The following is a 14,909-nucleotide window of genomic DNA, read 5'->3' on the forward strand; positions in this document are numbered from 1 at the left end:
CTTTCAGTGAAGAAGAGTCTCCTCCCAGCACCTTGCTACCATCCGAACCTGCCAGCTCCCTCACACAGCAACTTTTCATCGTGGACAAATTAATTCCATAGTAGAAGGTTTTGGTCTCATGGTGAAGATTCAAAACTTACGTTCAAAAGTTGAATGCTGAGCACAGAAGAGGTATGATCCCTCTGGGTCATACTCCATTAGAAGCACACAGGCATACAACTGTGACATGCCTTAGTCACCATTTAGTTCTATTCTCAAAGGGGATTTTTCTTAAGGCACTTGCCAGCCACAAAGAACTGGAACAAAACCGGTTTCAGAGATTGCCACTCCTGGGCCAAAGCCAACATTCTCCTCTTTCTTCTGACAATGTAAGGCGTAGGCCATCAGTTCTGTGTCTCTCTCCTTTCAGGCAGGGTTTTCCACCTCACCACTTTTGGTATTTCTGACCAGATCATTCTTTATCTGGGGGACTGTCCTCTGCATTGTATAATGTTTAAGAAAATCTATGGCCTCTACCTGTTAAGTTCCAAGGGCTCTGCTCCCCAGTTGTGACAACCAAAATTGTCTCCAGATACTGCTGAATGTCTCCTAGTGGACAAAATCAGCCCTGGGAGAGAACCACTACCTTAAGGTAACTTTATTTTGGGGTCCTGAGGAAGGTCCTAGTCTGTCCCAGGCCTTTTTCTGATCTCAGTCTCAAGGAGATGAGACTGAGAATTTCCTGGGCCTCTCTCCTTATTCAGATTTGACTGTTTTTCCCTCAGCAGGTTATATAACAGAAAGAAGGGCTTATTTATTAAGTTAAACAAAAGGTCACATCCATCTTTTCCCTGAGGCCAGGAAGCAGTGAGCCTGCTTCACTTATAGTTACAAAATTAAGCAAGGTCACTTAATATCTGTTCCCAAGTGCTGACCTTAAGCCAGAACACATACTTGTTTCTATTAGTGAGGATAAAAGAAAAAATAAACTCTGGGAGGGGATCTCATTTCGTTATAGTTTTATTTGGGGTCATATCCAATTAGCACTTTTTCTTTTCAATACGGCCTATTATTATATAAATAAACCACACAGAGGCTGCATTTTAATCTTTTAAAATTTTTAAATATTGTGCCTTGGGAGGTTGAATACACTTTTCAATGATAATCACTGGTAAGAGAAGCATATTTTACCCCACAGTGATTCTACAAATCGAACGTCTAATATCTTCCTGTAAGAATAGAGTCAGAAAAGGTAAGTAAACAGAAGGCAGTCTTTCTACATTTCTTGAAACCAACTTTAAGAGAACAAAGGTAGTAATTAGGATTCATTTTCTCTCCTCATCAAGACCATGCTCAGCCCCTCTGCTGAGCCAGCCTTTGCAAGAGATGGCATTTTTAATCAGTGATTGATAGTATCCACAGCTTTCAGGCAGGAGAATGTTCTTAGTGACCTCTACAGGGTTGAGGTACTGAGTTATGTTTCAAAAGCTTGACAGTGCCAAGATGTCTAAGCTTGTGAAGTTTCAAGACCAACATTATCCCGAGTTCGTTGATGATTTCAAAATGTAGATTAGCTTTGATGATGGATTAGAAGCTACAGGAAGAAATTATGAAGGAACAGTACTTCTGAGCTAAGAAAAGTCTTTTGAATCTGTTTTTAGAAAACTGACCAGACTTCTTTCATTGTCTAAAATCTTACTTGAAGTTATCCCAAGGGATTTTCCCAGAGTTTCCCAAGTTTTATCCTAGATTCCATATATTTTCTCTCTCATCTCTGTTTTCCCTTAGTGTTCCCATATACGCCTATATCTTAAAATAGTTAATCCTTCCATACACGACTCTAAAATCTATCTCTTTGGGCTTTGGAGCCTGGGTGTCTCAGTCAGTTGGGCGTCTGACTCTTGGTTTTTGGCTCAGGTCATGGTTTCATGGGTCGTGGGGGCAGGGATTGCTGTTTGGGTATTTTCTACCTCTTCATTTCCCTCTCCCTCCAACTTGTGCTCTCTCTCTGTCTCTTGATCAAATAAAAGTGGATAAATCTTTTAAAAATAATATAAAATAAAATCTATCTCTTTGGGAATCACACCATGCCTTTAATTACCTATTGTATCCACCCTTGGATGTTGAGTACTTTAAACTCGACATGCCTAAAACTAACTTAACACCTTGCCTTCCAAATATCCTCCTCTTGGTGAATACCATCATACACTCGTCAACCATGTCCCAAATCAAGGACTCATCACCTTTCCTCATACTAGCAGGACCCATATTTCCTCTCATCATCAGGGACTACATTTCATCATCTGATCAAGGACAATGTTCTGCTGATTCTATTTCCTAAATATCTGCCCAAATTTTCCCATCTCCCATCCCACTGCCACGTAAGTGGCAGGAGTCCTGTTCTGGTTTTGCACTGGTGTCTAGATTGGTGTGTCTGCCACAACCATCTCACCTCTTCTCTCATCCTTTGCCTTGTTATGGAAATTACCTTGCTACATTAAAAACAGATCTGATTGTGTCACTGCCCTGCTTTAATATTCAATGGTTCCTTGGACCATCTGGCCCTTCTCCTCCATGTCTTGTAGATAATGCTCTTAGGGACTTGAGGAAAGTCTCAGAGGCCACAAGGATTAGATCTTTTTCCTAATTCTCACATAGGGTGGGTTTTCTCTGTCCTTTAGAGTGCCACCCACATTCCAACTCTTCTTGAAATTTTTTTTTTCAATTAGCATAGAACCTTCCAATTGAGTTCATTTATAGCATGTGCTCTCCTAAGCGATTTAGAAATATTGATTTACTTAAGTTTGAAACAATCTAAAGTAAGTTTTCCTGAAACTAAGTTGAAATATGCATGAGTGGAGCTATATAGAGACACCCTTGAAAACACTTTTCCTTCAAGATCTTATCCGTCACCTAAGTAAGTGTTCTTAGAAACCGCGAGAGGTTGTGTTGATGTCAGGACTTAATTTGGGGGTTCTAAATTCCCCCTGCTAATATGTTTGCCATCTCTTTTTCCATCTGGTATGCTTTTGCTTATTAATTGTGTATTGAGGATACTGAACTCAGTGGGTTATAAATGCAAAGCAGTCATGTATTTTCTGAGCACTGCTTTAAAAATAAGGTAGCACATGATTTGGGGTATGTAATTACAGCTCTTTATGTCCCCATTTCCCTTCTTAAAGACAGGAGAAATAATGTTACCTACCTCATAGTTGTTTTAAGACTTAAATGTATTATAACATATGAAATGTCTAAAGAAGTACCTGGCATACAGTAAGCACTCAATAAAAGTTGGCCATAATTTTTATGGTCCTATCTCCCCCTCTAAACCACAAGCTCTTTGAATCCCAAGAGCCTGCATAGTGTCTGGCACATTTTGAGTGCCTTCAAAGTATTGGCTTAATAACAGAGATGAAGTAATCAAAATAAGGATTCAAAGAATTAAACAGAATTTGAAGTTGATTTGATCACATAATGCCTTTTTTCCTAAAGATTTCAAAATAGCATTCAGACAATACTTGATTCTCCCAGGAGACAATGACTATAGATAATATCTCTGTGACAGAGAGAATAATTTAGCTGGATTCAGTCATGGAGAGATTCAATTACTTTCCTGTGAATTAGTAGAAGAATTTGAACAACTACTTTACTGGTAGACTGTGAGACTTCTAAGCCCACAAAGATGGCAGAATCCACCTTTATATTTTTCCTGTACCTGGTTTTACCCCAAAGAACAGGTTTGAAAGATTATCATTCCATAGAACTCTGAAGGGTTTTATAAGATGCCTTTATGTCAGGGGCTTTGGAAAGCAAGCCGATCATGTTACCTACTTCCTACAGGCATGTTCCCACTACTGCCATGACATCAGAGCCCAGTTGTATCATGATACAAAAACAAAACAAAAATAGTATTTATTTTCCTGCATAATAACAAGCAGGTGTGGTTTCATCTGTCATGAAGGAAGTGCCCTCCATCACTCTTTCTCTGAGGGTCATGAAAACAAAACCAAAATGAAAAGGGAAGAACAAAATCAATCATAGTTATCTCTTACCCTTCCAAATAGCCAAGGATTTAGCACAACGTAGACTAAACATCTGGGTGATGTTTAAGCTTTTCCGCACTTTTTATCCACATTTCTACCCAAAGATTGAACCCTGTATGGAAAGTCTTAACCATTAGCCTATGAGAGCTGAATTAACAGAGTTAATCATCACACAAAGTGTAGTTATTTATGGAATTAGAGGTGGGGGGGGGGAGAAAATGAGGAAATCGTAGTCAAAGTCAGTGGTTTTGTGGCCAGCTTTCTCTGGATTTATACTAATGAAAAAAGAAATGTGCTTCTGTCCAGAAGATCGATTCCAAAACAAATAAAAACACTGTCGCACTAGCCCTAAAGAGATGCCCTCACTTTCAATAAGGGCCTGGGAGGAGGAAGGTCCTTGGAGAATTATCGAGGAGTGGATGACATACAATTTTGTTTGCTAAACATTCTTGACCTTCTGTCCTCTATAAAAATAGTTTCTTTCAGTGCAGCTGAGAAAGCTATGGTTTTCCTGTCCAGTCAACGCAGGCCTGCCTCCTACATCATGGTGAACACGGGTATGGCTTCATTTCCCAGGAGAAAAGCAAAAGGTGGCAGGCTTAGCCATCTCCTATTCCAATGACCCAAATGCATTGCCTCCTTCTTCCTCATTTAGAATCCTCCCCTGGGAAAGCGACTCATATGATTCCAACTCAAAGTTTTTGACAGTGTCTAAGACCCCACATATAGAACATTTTTCTGTTCCTGTCTTGTTTTGCCCCCTTTGCCTACCCCGTGACTTACTAGGTTCCACACTACCAGGGAGTCCTGCGGTATCAGGCGAGACATTTTGATGTAATCCCACCACTGTTGTCAGAGCTATCTGAGCCGGAGGATTTATTAGTTGTGAACGTTCATTTTTGTTTTTCCTGGTCCAGTGCCAGTAAATAAGTCACCCAAACCATGGCTGAGTGTCATTTGATAGGAAAAGGCTGGGATCACAAGGAAGCCTTCTGTCGTTCAACCAAAAAAATAAAAAAACAACAACCGGGCCACCACCACCACCACCATCACAACAAACTGCTGAGGTAAGCAGTGTCCAACCCAGCTGCAACAACACGACCGTGGTGAGACAAATGAGAGCTTTCACTGCAGGATATGGAGCTCGAGAGCCCCAGCCTGGACCTGTGAACCCACTGCAAACCCCAGAACACGTGAATTAATGCAAGCGGCAAGGGACTGCTTTTTCAAACTATCAGCTCTGCCCACTTTCTAGCACATAAACACAGCCCATCTGAAAGGTGACTAGAGATGCAAGTCTCCTACACACAGGCACAAATCCACAGGAGTATATACACATACGTACACACACACACACACGTGTGTGTGTGTGTGTGTGTGTTGTTGGAAAGTCATTAGAAGAACTTAATGGAATTATGCCCTACGTGAGTCGTGAGTCGGTGACTCCCGGGGTGGCTGTGAGGGGTGGGGCGCGGTGGGGGGTGGGGTGCGGGGAGGGGGTAGGGCAGGGAGGCCAGAGTGGGATGTGGGTTCCTGCAGGGCTTCAGGAGGCCCAGAATGGGAGAAGGGGAGGAGGGGAGGGAGGCGGTCGGAACTTGGGAGGGGACTGGCTCCAGCCAGAGCCGCCAGCTCCCTGTGACTGTTGCCTGGGCGATGGCTGGGGATGATCAGGAATGCTTGGAGCCGGTATCCTTCTTTTGGACTCCGGGATGGAGCAGAAGGGGGTGGATGGCTTTTCTCTTTCTGTTTCTCCCTTTCATATTCAGCAGATTAGAGCGGCGGGTTGCTGTGGCGACCACGCGGAGGAGGGCTCCGCACACCTGCACCACCAACGCCAGCCGCCAACGTGGGCTTGGGCTGTCCTGGGGCAGTTTTTTGCTGTGGGAAACACTACAACCACCACCACCACAACAACAAAAAGAGTGAAAGAGAAGGGGGGAAGGGAGGTAGGAAGAGGGAAACAAGGAGGCAGAAAAGGAAGAGAACATATTCCCAGTTGCAGTTAGGGCAGTGTTGCTCTTTAATAAAAGGAGATAGGAACGCACAAGACAGGAGTCATAGCCCAGATACTTTGTCCAGGTAGCCGGTAGGGCCGCTCAGGTGGGACAGGAAGGGTGGGGGCAGTCACCCACAACCTAGAGCCACCAACTGCACACACCGTGGAGGAAGGAGTCCTGAACACAGGGAGAGCTTTAAAGCTTCAACTCTTACTAAGTAAGAGAGGCTTAACCGGAAAGTTGGTCTGCGACTCTCCAGAACTAAAAGCAACTTGTCATTTTTCTGCAGACTGAATTTCCAACGAAGAGGAGTGCATGCTAATGTGGGGGAAATACCATTATGTCTCTTCTTTTTGAGTTTGCAGAGATGAGAAGCGGGAGAGGCGAAGGGGGAGAGGGGAGGAAACCCCATGAGCTCCTGAACTTGTGGAATGCTCTGGCATGGTTCCAGGTTGTGCTAATGAAGAAGTCAGCTCCATGCAGGGTCCGGGCCTCACTTCCCTCTCTGAAGCCCTGGACTCTGCCCTCAGTTGGCCCCTTCCTCCCTCCATCTGCCTCCTCCTCTTCCCATCCTGGGATTGCCTTCTGCATTGTTGTCCCTGTTTCCATTAGCAAAAATGTCCCCACACAATAGCCTTTGCAAAGCACTCCACAACGACAATATTTACAGAAGGTTAAATAAAATATGTATAAAGCGATTGATAGTGAATAAGCAATAGACCTTTTGAACTCAGAGCACGCTGGGTTGGTTTATTTGTTAAACTAGATTTTCCAGGCTGCTTTAGCTATTTTAATGTCTCTCAAGCAATGCACTTAAAAGGAAAGATGATTAGGAGAAATACTCTTAAAAAAATTTTCCCTCTTTTCCAAGCAATGTGATTAGCAGGCAGTAGACCTCATGTCTTCCATTTTTAACATAACTGAACCCCAGAACATTTCCTTGGGATGACACAGTCGGTGTCACAACAGACCAAGAAGAGATAACTGCCTGTCCATCCCATCAGCACATACACAAACAACACTGCACTGTTGTTCTTGAGGTCTTTACATATCTTCATATTGACTCTCAGGGAAAGAATCTCACAAGATGACCTAATCTTGGAGTACAGCATTTTTTTTTTTAAATCCTGTTTACGTGTCTCCACCTTTAATAGAAAGTTCAAGAAACAGTTTCACAAAAAAGATAGCGGTACACTAGATCGGGGATTGGCAAGCTCTCTCTATAAAGGGCTAAATATTTTAAGCATTGTGATCCCTACAGTCTGTGTAGCAGCAACGTAACTCTGCTGTTATGATCTGGAAACAGCCCCAGACAACATGCAAGTCAAGGGCGTGGCTAAAATAAAACGTAATTTACAAAAACAGGCAGAAGGTCCACTAGGTCTGTGTGCCAGTTTGCCAACCTCTGCACTAGATCCGTCCTCTTCTAAGTGTAACATGTTGAATAGGTGAGAATGCTCACTCATCTCTGAGAAAATTTCAGTTTCAGTGCCATTCTTTTCAGTTCATCTTACAGTGACATCTCATAACCGAGAACAAGCAAGCAACAAAGTCGTCCAACTGAAGAAAGTCTCCAACCTGTTCATGGGAATAGAATTTCTTGATTCTGTTAAAAAAAAAAAATCAAATAAGAACCTTGAATGTAAAAGGACAGTCCATATTTGTGCAGTTACAGGATATATTCGTCTCATCTTATAATGTGTGACCCTTGGACAAATAAATGACTAAGCACATTACATTTAGAAAGAGTAGAATTTGTGTGTCTTGATGGTCATGGATTTCGAAGGCCTATTTGGTGCCCAATTTTCTATAGAGTCTTGTGCCAAAATGCCTTTATCAAAGGGAAGCAAGCAGTGCATTGAAACATATTTTGTCGACTGGGCACCATATGTAGAAGTGACAGCCAGAACTCCCTGCCAGTTCTCTTTCAAAGGGGAGGGTGGGTCTACAGAGGTTCAAGTGTCTTCCACTGCTTCAAGCTTAAGAAGTCAGCAGGTAAGGGGTTGACGGTACAATCCCAAATCTCCTTCTGAGAACGATTTCTTTCCTAAATACAGATTTTGATTATTACTGTCTCTGAGACTTTTTCTTTATTTTTAGGAGTTGTATATGTTATTCTTGCTATAACTTTGTACACAGACAGCAGAAGGAAGTGGGAACATATGCTCACCTCATTCCAGTGTATGAATTCCAATGTGGATTATAACGTTGAGGCCCCGTATGTGATCTTATTCAAGACTGAAGAGCCCATTCTTTGGGAATTACACTGATACCTGAGTATGGAGTTCTGAAAATGTGCCTTGGTGGAAACCCTTGTCCAGAAGTGGTGGAGTTTGTCCAGAAAAACATTTCCATTGTCTATCACTGACCAATACATGAAGACTGCGAAGGCTGAATCATAAGCACAATAATCATGTTCCAGAGCATTCCCACAAGACCTGGGGGTAGAAGCAACACAAATGAATTGGAAGAATAAATTTGAATTTCTGGAGAAACATTCCAGAAATAGCTATGATAAGAAACTCGAGGAAAAGCTAGGCTTATTTGGGTCTGGTCAGTTTGGGATTCAGAGTATTATGATTCTTTCCAACCTGGTAAAGCCGGGGACAAAGAGTTAAATTACTTACTCTGGTCCTTCATTAAGAAGGACCAATTTAAATGTATTCCCTTGTTGCTGCAGAAAGACTTAGCACTACTTTGTTAGGGACATCAGTGCAGACAAATTAGCCATCCAATCTGTGAGACATATGGAAATGACCACTATATAGGAGAAAGTTGTGGTTCCATTTTCAAAAAAATAGTAAGTGTACGAAAGATACAGAACAGGAGGTCCCGCTCCCTCCTTGTACAGCTTGTATAGAAGTGGAGAGATACAAATGATCGGTCTGACTCTTCTACTCCTTGAGTAGTAAATAAATATAATGTTAAACTAAGGTAACCAGAATGTCATGCATGAAAACCCAGAAACAACATTCTTCTCTCATTTTTTATGTGCATTCAATACAAAATAAAATCATTCATGTTTACGATTAAGATTAGACCTGTGTGATGCCCATAATTTCATGTTAAAAGGATGAGGAATTTTCACAAAAGAAATAGGATCCATTCCAAGAAGCTATTTTCCAGATGAACTTACAATAGGAATGTCTTTTGACAGAACATTTTGGTGTTACTGAGGAAGTCAGATAGCAGTAAACTCTCACTCAGGGAAATACCAGGGGCTTTCAAGAAACTTGGCATTTCCCTCTACTCTTTAAAACTGATTTGGGAAGTGACCATCATGGTGTTTTAGTGCTTTGTTGCGGGGGAGGGTTGCATCCGAATGTTATCATTTATGGATGGATTCTAAGAGAAAATACAGGTGTTAGTGTTTCTTTCTCTGTGTTCTGCCAGATTAACTTTGGAGCAGACACCTGGTGAATCACTGTCTGATAGGAGGGATTGCTTTAGACAAGTGCGCTCCTGGTTGTGATATCCAGATCATCTTCTACCCAGTTCTGCCACAGAGTGAGGACTGGCCTTCCACGCCACTGAAAGTCAGGATTCTAATTGCTATTCCCATCTTCTGTAAGAAATAATCAATGTTGACTTGTTGTTGTTTTGAATTTTTTTGTTTTTGTTTTTGTTTTTTTTAACCAAAGGAGAAAAAAAAATGATAAATAATATGCCTGGAGAAAAACCGCTTCTCTATCATCCCTAATACCAAAAAGTCAAACCCGCAGCAAGCGGATAAATTCAGAAAGAAGAAATAGATTGGATAACTGAAGCTTGACTCTTCAACTTCAGGGTTAACGTCAAACGCAGGTTGATGTCTAATGGAGAATAAACTGCGGAGGAGAAGAGAGACAGCAAGGGAAAGGAAACCACACTTACTGTTTACCCAGAACGTGCCGGCACCTTAACTAACAACTCCAAGGCCTACAAATACCCTGTAAAATAGGCAAAGCTATTCTATTTGCAGACGTGGAAACGGAAGCTCAGAGAACTTCCAGAATTTGCCCAAACCTATGGCTGGCAAATAGGGATTCATGGGAAATCTGTGAATTGGAGGTCTTTGGGACAGCAAGAGCAAAGATTTTTTAGCTTGCGTAAATCTTGTAGGAATGTAATTACCTGCAAAGGAATTTTAAAAATGTCATCTCTGACCGCCAGTCAGAACTACCATAAAAAACAAAGAAGTCTTATTAGTTTCATAAACATGGGATTATGACTGACAATAACAAAAAATAGAAGTATGTTCCTGGTTCCTTAATTTGCTTATAATTATTGCTGTCCTCGTGACCCTAGCCCAAGTTGATCATTTTCTGAGTCATACTGTCATACATAAATAGTAACAGACAGAAGAAAATACCATTGTTTTCCAGGATGAGTTTATGATGAAGAAACACACTTTTTTTGGAATTGTGTAATTTATACAATATAATATGATGTCCATATTATGAGTGCCATGTAAGGGAAAGAGAATTAAGTGTGCTTCTGTTCAAAATAATGGCAATTGAATTTAAATGATTATTATTTGTACTGAAAGAAAGGCAGGCAGGCGGGTAGGTAGGTAGGAAGGATGGATAGAGGGACTCAGTAGATCATAAGGAGCCACTTTCCTTAGTGTGGTTACAAACTGTGCATTGACAGAATATTACCAACAGTCCTTTAAAACCTCAATAAAAGAAGCAGTGAATTTCTTCTGAAATACTTGATGTCCAGAAATATGAAGTTAAGGTTCTCAAGCCTTTGTTGATTTCCTTGAGAAAGGACAGAAACAGCTAAGGGGAATTCAGACTGCCTAGTCCTTAAAATGCTAATCAGACGCTAAGCAAAGTTTCCAGGGACCTGGAAGGTATATGGAGCAAAGGCTGAAAGATGGCAAAATACGGGAACAGCTGTGGTGACCCTGTTCATCAGGGGCCTCAGGTTCTGACGGTGAAATAAAATTCCTGAATATTCTTCTCTGTGGTGGGAAAGTCAGGGAAATGGGGAAGAAGATGAAAAGTCTAACTGCTGAAAATACATGCCTCACCTTCTCCTATCTTCAGGTTATGTATCTCTGCATTTTCTTTCCATTCAGTTTGAAGCCTCAGGCCTGTATGAGGCATCTTGTCAGGTATGATAAAAAGTACTGGAGAAATAGGGTATATATAGTCTGCTCCCAGATACTTCAAATAGCCCAGAAGTGGGAAAGCAACAAGCTTGCCTCTAGAAATTTGCCAACCAAAGGCAAGACCACTTATCACATGTCTAAATATTTCAAATATGTAAATCACACTAATAATATTTACATTAAATCTCTTCTATCTTCCAGTCTTGAAAACGGAGTCCCTATGCTGACTGGAAGACCAGATGCACGGTATAGGGAGTGTATGATTCCTCAGAGCTCTGCAAGGAACATGGCAGCTTTCAGAGAAAGGGACATGAGCTCCCAGACCATTCAGGGTTCCTTCCTACCCCATGGGGGTCTCAGGCACCAGAAGACACTCTTGCCTTTAATCACAAGCTCTGTACACTGCTTTTCTCCCACATACACACTGCAGACAGACTCCCCTTGGCTTCTGACAGCCAGGTACTGGTGGCACATTCCATCTTCTGGAGAGAAAGACCCAGAGAAGATAGCAGTACAGGTCTAAAAGTGGTCTCAGGGAACTCTGGGAAGAAAATTCTGGAGTCTTGGGTACTGGACTATGTTCTAGAAGGGGAGGTATGGGCTACAGATAAGAATAACCCTTGGACCCTCAGACACCTGCCTTGGCATGAGGAAAGCCAGAACTTGGCTTTTCCAACATGGTGCCAGAATGGGGGCTGGGGTCTGAAGACAGTATTCACAAGCAAGGTATTAAAATTGGACGAATATGATACAGTTCCTCATAAATATTATCCAAAGACCCTATTTCAGGTTAGATTTTTTGTTGGATTAGTATTCTTCAACTACCATGAAGAATAAGAGAAGGCATATTCTAGGGATTTCTTACTACTAATGTTCTTTGACAGAATAAAAAAGATGGAAAGGGCTCATTTTAAGTGTACCAACCTTCATACCCAATTTGCAGGTATTTATAGTCACTTACTGGTCTGTGAACTCATTTTTTAAATAAACATAAAAATCACTATCATCATGTTAGGTTTTCTTTCTGGAAATTTTAGGATTCCAATTCATTTTTGGAAACATGTCTTCGTATAAGCCTCCGAAATTTTTTCATTGTAACTGCCACAGGAATTCCTCTCAAGCTTCTCTTTTTATTTATGTCATTGTGCATTTCTCTTTCTGTTTACCCCAACTGTTAATCATTTATTACTTTAGTCTCTACCTAACCAAACCTTTGATCATCATATTCATATTGGCTTTCAGGTACCTTAGTCACCAAATGATTCAATCACTCTATTGCCCTTATTTTGAATGACTTCTTTTTCTCTACATTTTTCTGAAAATCCAGTCTTAGCTCCCAATACTGATCTTTCTGCACGAGTTCCAAATTGCATGGTATATCCTTTTCTGCAACAATACATTGTAAATGAAGCAAAGATCAGTTCTATTTTCTCTTCTTTTTCCCAGATACAACTTTTTGTATTAATATATTTAAAGTTCTCTACCTGTAAATATATTAACCTGTGATATAAGTTATTCAAAATTTTAAGTAGATTCTTCCAAATCATTTATTATTTTTGAATCACAACTGTATAGCTATGCTTTCTAAAAATAGATCTTCTGCAAATTTCATTAGTTCTTTGGCATATTCAGGCTCCTTACTAAGTGCATTAAAATGGAAATGAGATGATTCTTCATTTTGTCAACAATTTTCAAAGTGACATTGGATAAGACCCTTATTACTAATTATAATTTAGCCTCATTAAATTTGAGCCTATCTAGTTCCTTAGTCACTCCCATGTGTAGTATATTATGAGCCAAGGAAGATAAATTGTTGTTCAGTACTTAGTATAGAGTTAGTGTATGGAATTTGGTTCCTTAATTTGGAAGAATAAATTAGTGGAAATTCCACACCAAGTCCAGATTGAGGGTTAGCCTTCAGATAGATAAAGAACATAAGAAAGGTGACAACCTACTGACTCTTACCTGGGTATGGTTGGTGAACACTGTCCGCATTCCCTTGGCAGGTGGCAGAGGAAGGCGGCTTGACTCAGATCCAGGTTCAAGTTTCACTCCTAACCCTTAAAAACTTCCAGATTTAGACAAATTATCTACGCTCTTTGGGTCTTGAGAGAGATAGTTTATAAAAACAGAACAACAGACTATCTTTAAGGTCGCTTTTAACTTTTACAAACTATTTCTTGATGGTTCAAGCAGGTCTGAAATTTTCCCCCATCAGTTACTAATGAGTCACTGAAAGTCTGGACCATAAAGATTGGAACATCATCTCTATACTCCCACAGTGAGGATGCACTGAACACTTTAACAGAAGCACATATTTTCGGTTTAGGGATGGATGACTAGAAGCAGAGAGGAGGTCTGAGACCACAGGAACTTGAGAATGTCAAATCAGGGAGAGTGCGCAAGAGGAGTGAAGAAACGAGTGTCAGAGGAAAACGAGGAGCCACTGAAGGTATCCTAGTTAGGGACATTCCTGGTGAACATGGCCGGCCAATTATTGCCAAGCTCTGAGGTTGCTAAGTTAATGTGGGCAGAGCTCACCAGCAGTCTCTGTAACAATGTTACCACGTCTTTCAGTGTGGTACTAGATAGATAGTAATCTCCTCTTGAGTTGGCTTGTTCCCACACACCCATCTACAGAGAATCATACCCATCATTAACACTCCACTCCAACGCTAACTTCTTCAGGTCTCTTCTCCAATGTCACCAGGCAGAGCTAACTTCTTCTAACTCCACATGCTGAACGCACTTAGCACCATTTTTCTCAGTGTTCTAGACCACTCGGCTCCACGTTAGCAGGAGGTATTCCAATATGTGTGTGTCTCTCTCTCCCCTCCCCGCCTCACCTGCAAATTGTGTAAATAGGCCAAGAAGGACAGCAATCCCTGTGTTCTCTTTCCAACCCTTTTCAATCAATGTGCTGCTCCCCTCCAGACCTTTCCTTGGGATTCTCTAGAGCCTTGCTGAGAAACCAAAAAGTGAACATGACTGGCGTCTTTTCCTCTATGTCCCTACTGTTATAATCCAAGTTCTCCTTCAGGCAAAATAAATAGTTCTGACTAATTCAAGGAAGGTTGGGAAGGGAGGGTAAGTAAGAAAAATACAAAGATTAATATTTTTCCATCTCCTCTTGCTACACTTGAGTGACCAACTTGGGTTCTTGTGTATAATAACAATTATTATAATTTTTTCTATATAATAAAAAGTTTTTGTAGGCAGCCTCTTAACCAGGGATATCCATCAAAATCACCAAATAGTTTTTAGCTTTTTTTTTTTTTTTTTTAAACCTCTACATGCCTGAGCTCAATGCTGGTGATCCTGATTTAGTGGGTCAGGGCTGGTTCTGGTATCTGAATACTAAAGTTCTCCAGGGATCTGGAGCACCACACAACTTTAGGTGGGAAGCTCTTATCACTTAAAACTCAGGACTCTGAAACCACAGACTTGACCGTGACCTTGAACAAGTTACTTAACTTCTCTGAAGATTAATACATACACATTCATAACATTTTATGCTTTAAAAATTGTGGTGGAATTTTCATCTGGGCTTAGAATAAATGGAAATGCCAGTTTATTTCAGAGAACATACACATACTCTAGTTTATGTTTAAAGCAAACATCTGGAGACAGGTGCTAACTTTTTATGTTTCTTTTCTTTTTTTTTTTCAGTTTTATTGAGGTAGAACTGACATACAACCAGATTTTATTTGTAACCAAAATTTTGATTTGGTCTGCTATATAGCACCACTATTTGGAGTTAAGAAAGTAATATGGTTTGTTCGGATTCAGCTC

General features: G+C 40.8%; 1 long non-coding RNA gene across 1 annotated transcript; it reads right to left on the bottom strand.

Moving 5' to 3' along the window:
- Positions 1–6,773: 6,773 nt before the first annotated feature.
- On the bottom strand, positions 6,774–14,612 carry LOC116571041. The gene is made up of 4 exons (XR_004277663.1): positions 13,083–14,612; positions 10,025–10,132; positions 8,190–8,457; positions 6,774–7,625 (listed from the first exon to the last, which is right to left on the bottom strand). It is a non-coding gene; the product is annotated as an uncharacterized LOC116571041 (long non-coding RNA).
- Positions 14,613–14,909: the final 297 nt, after the last annotated feature.

The sequence above is a fragment of the Mustela erminea genome, chromosome 12 (genome assembly GCF_009829155.1).
Source record: "Mustela erminea isolate mMusErm1 chromosome 12, mMusErm1.Pri, whole genome shotgun sequence".
Classification (NCBI taxonomy): domain Eukaryota; kingdom Metazoa; phylum Chordata; class Mammalia; order Carnivora; family Mustelidae; genus Mustela; species Mustela erminea.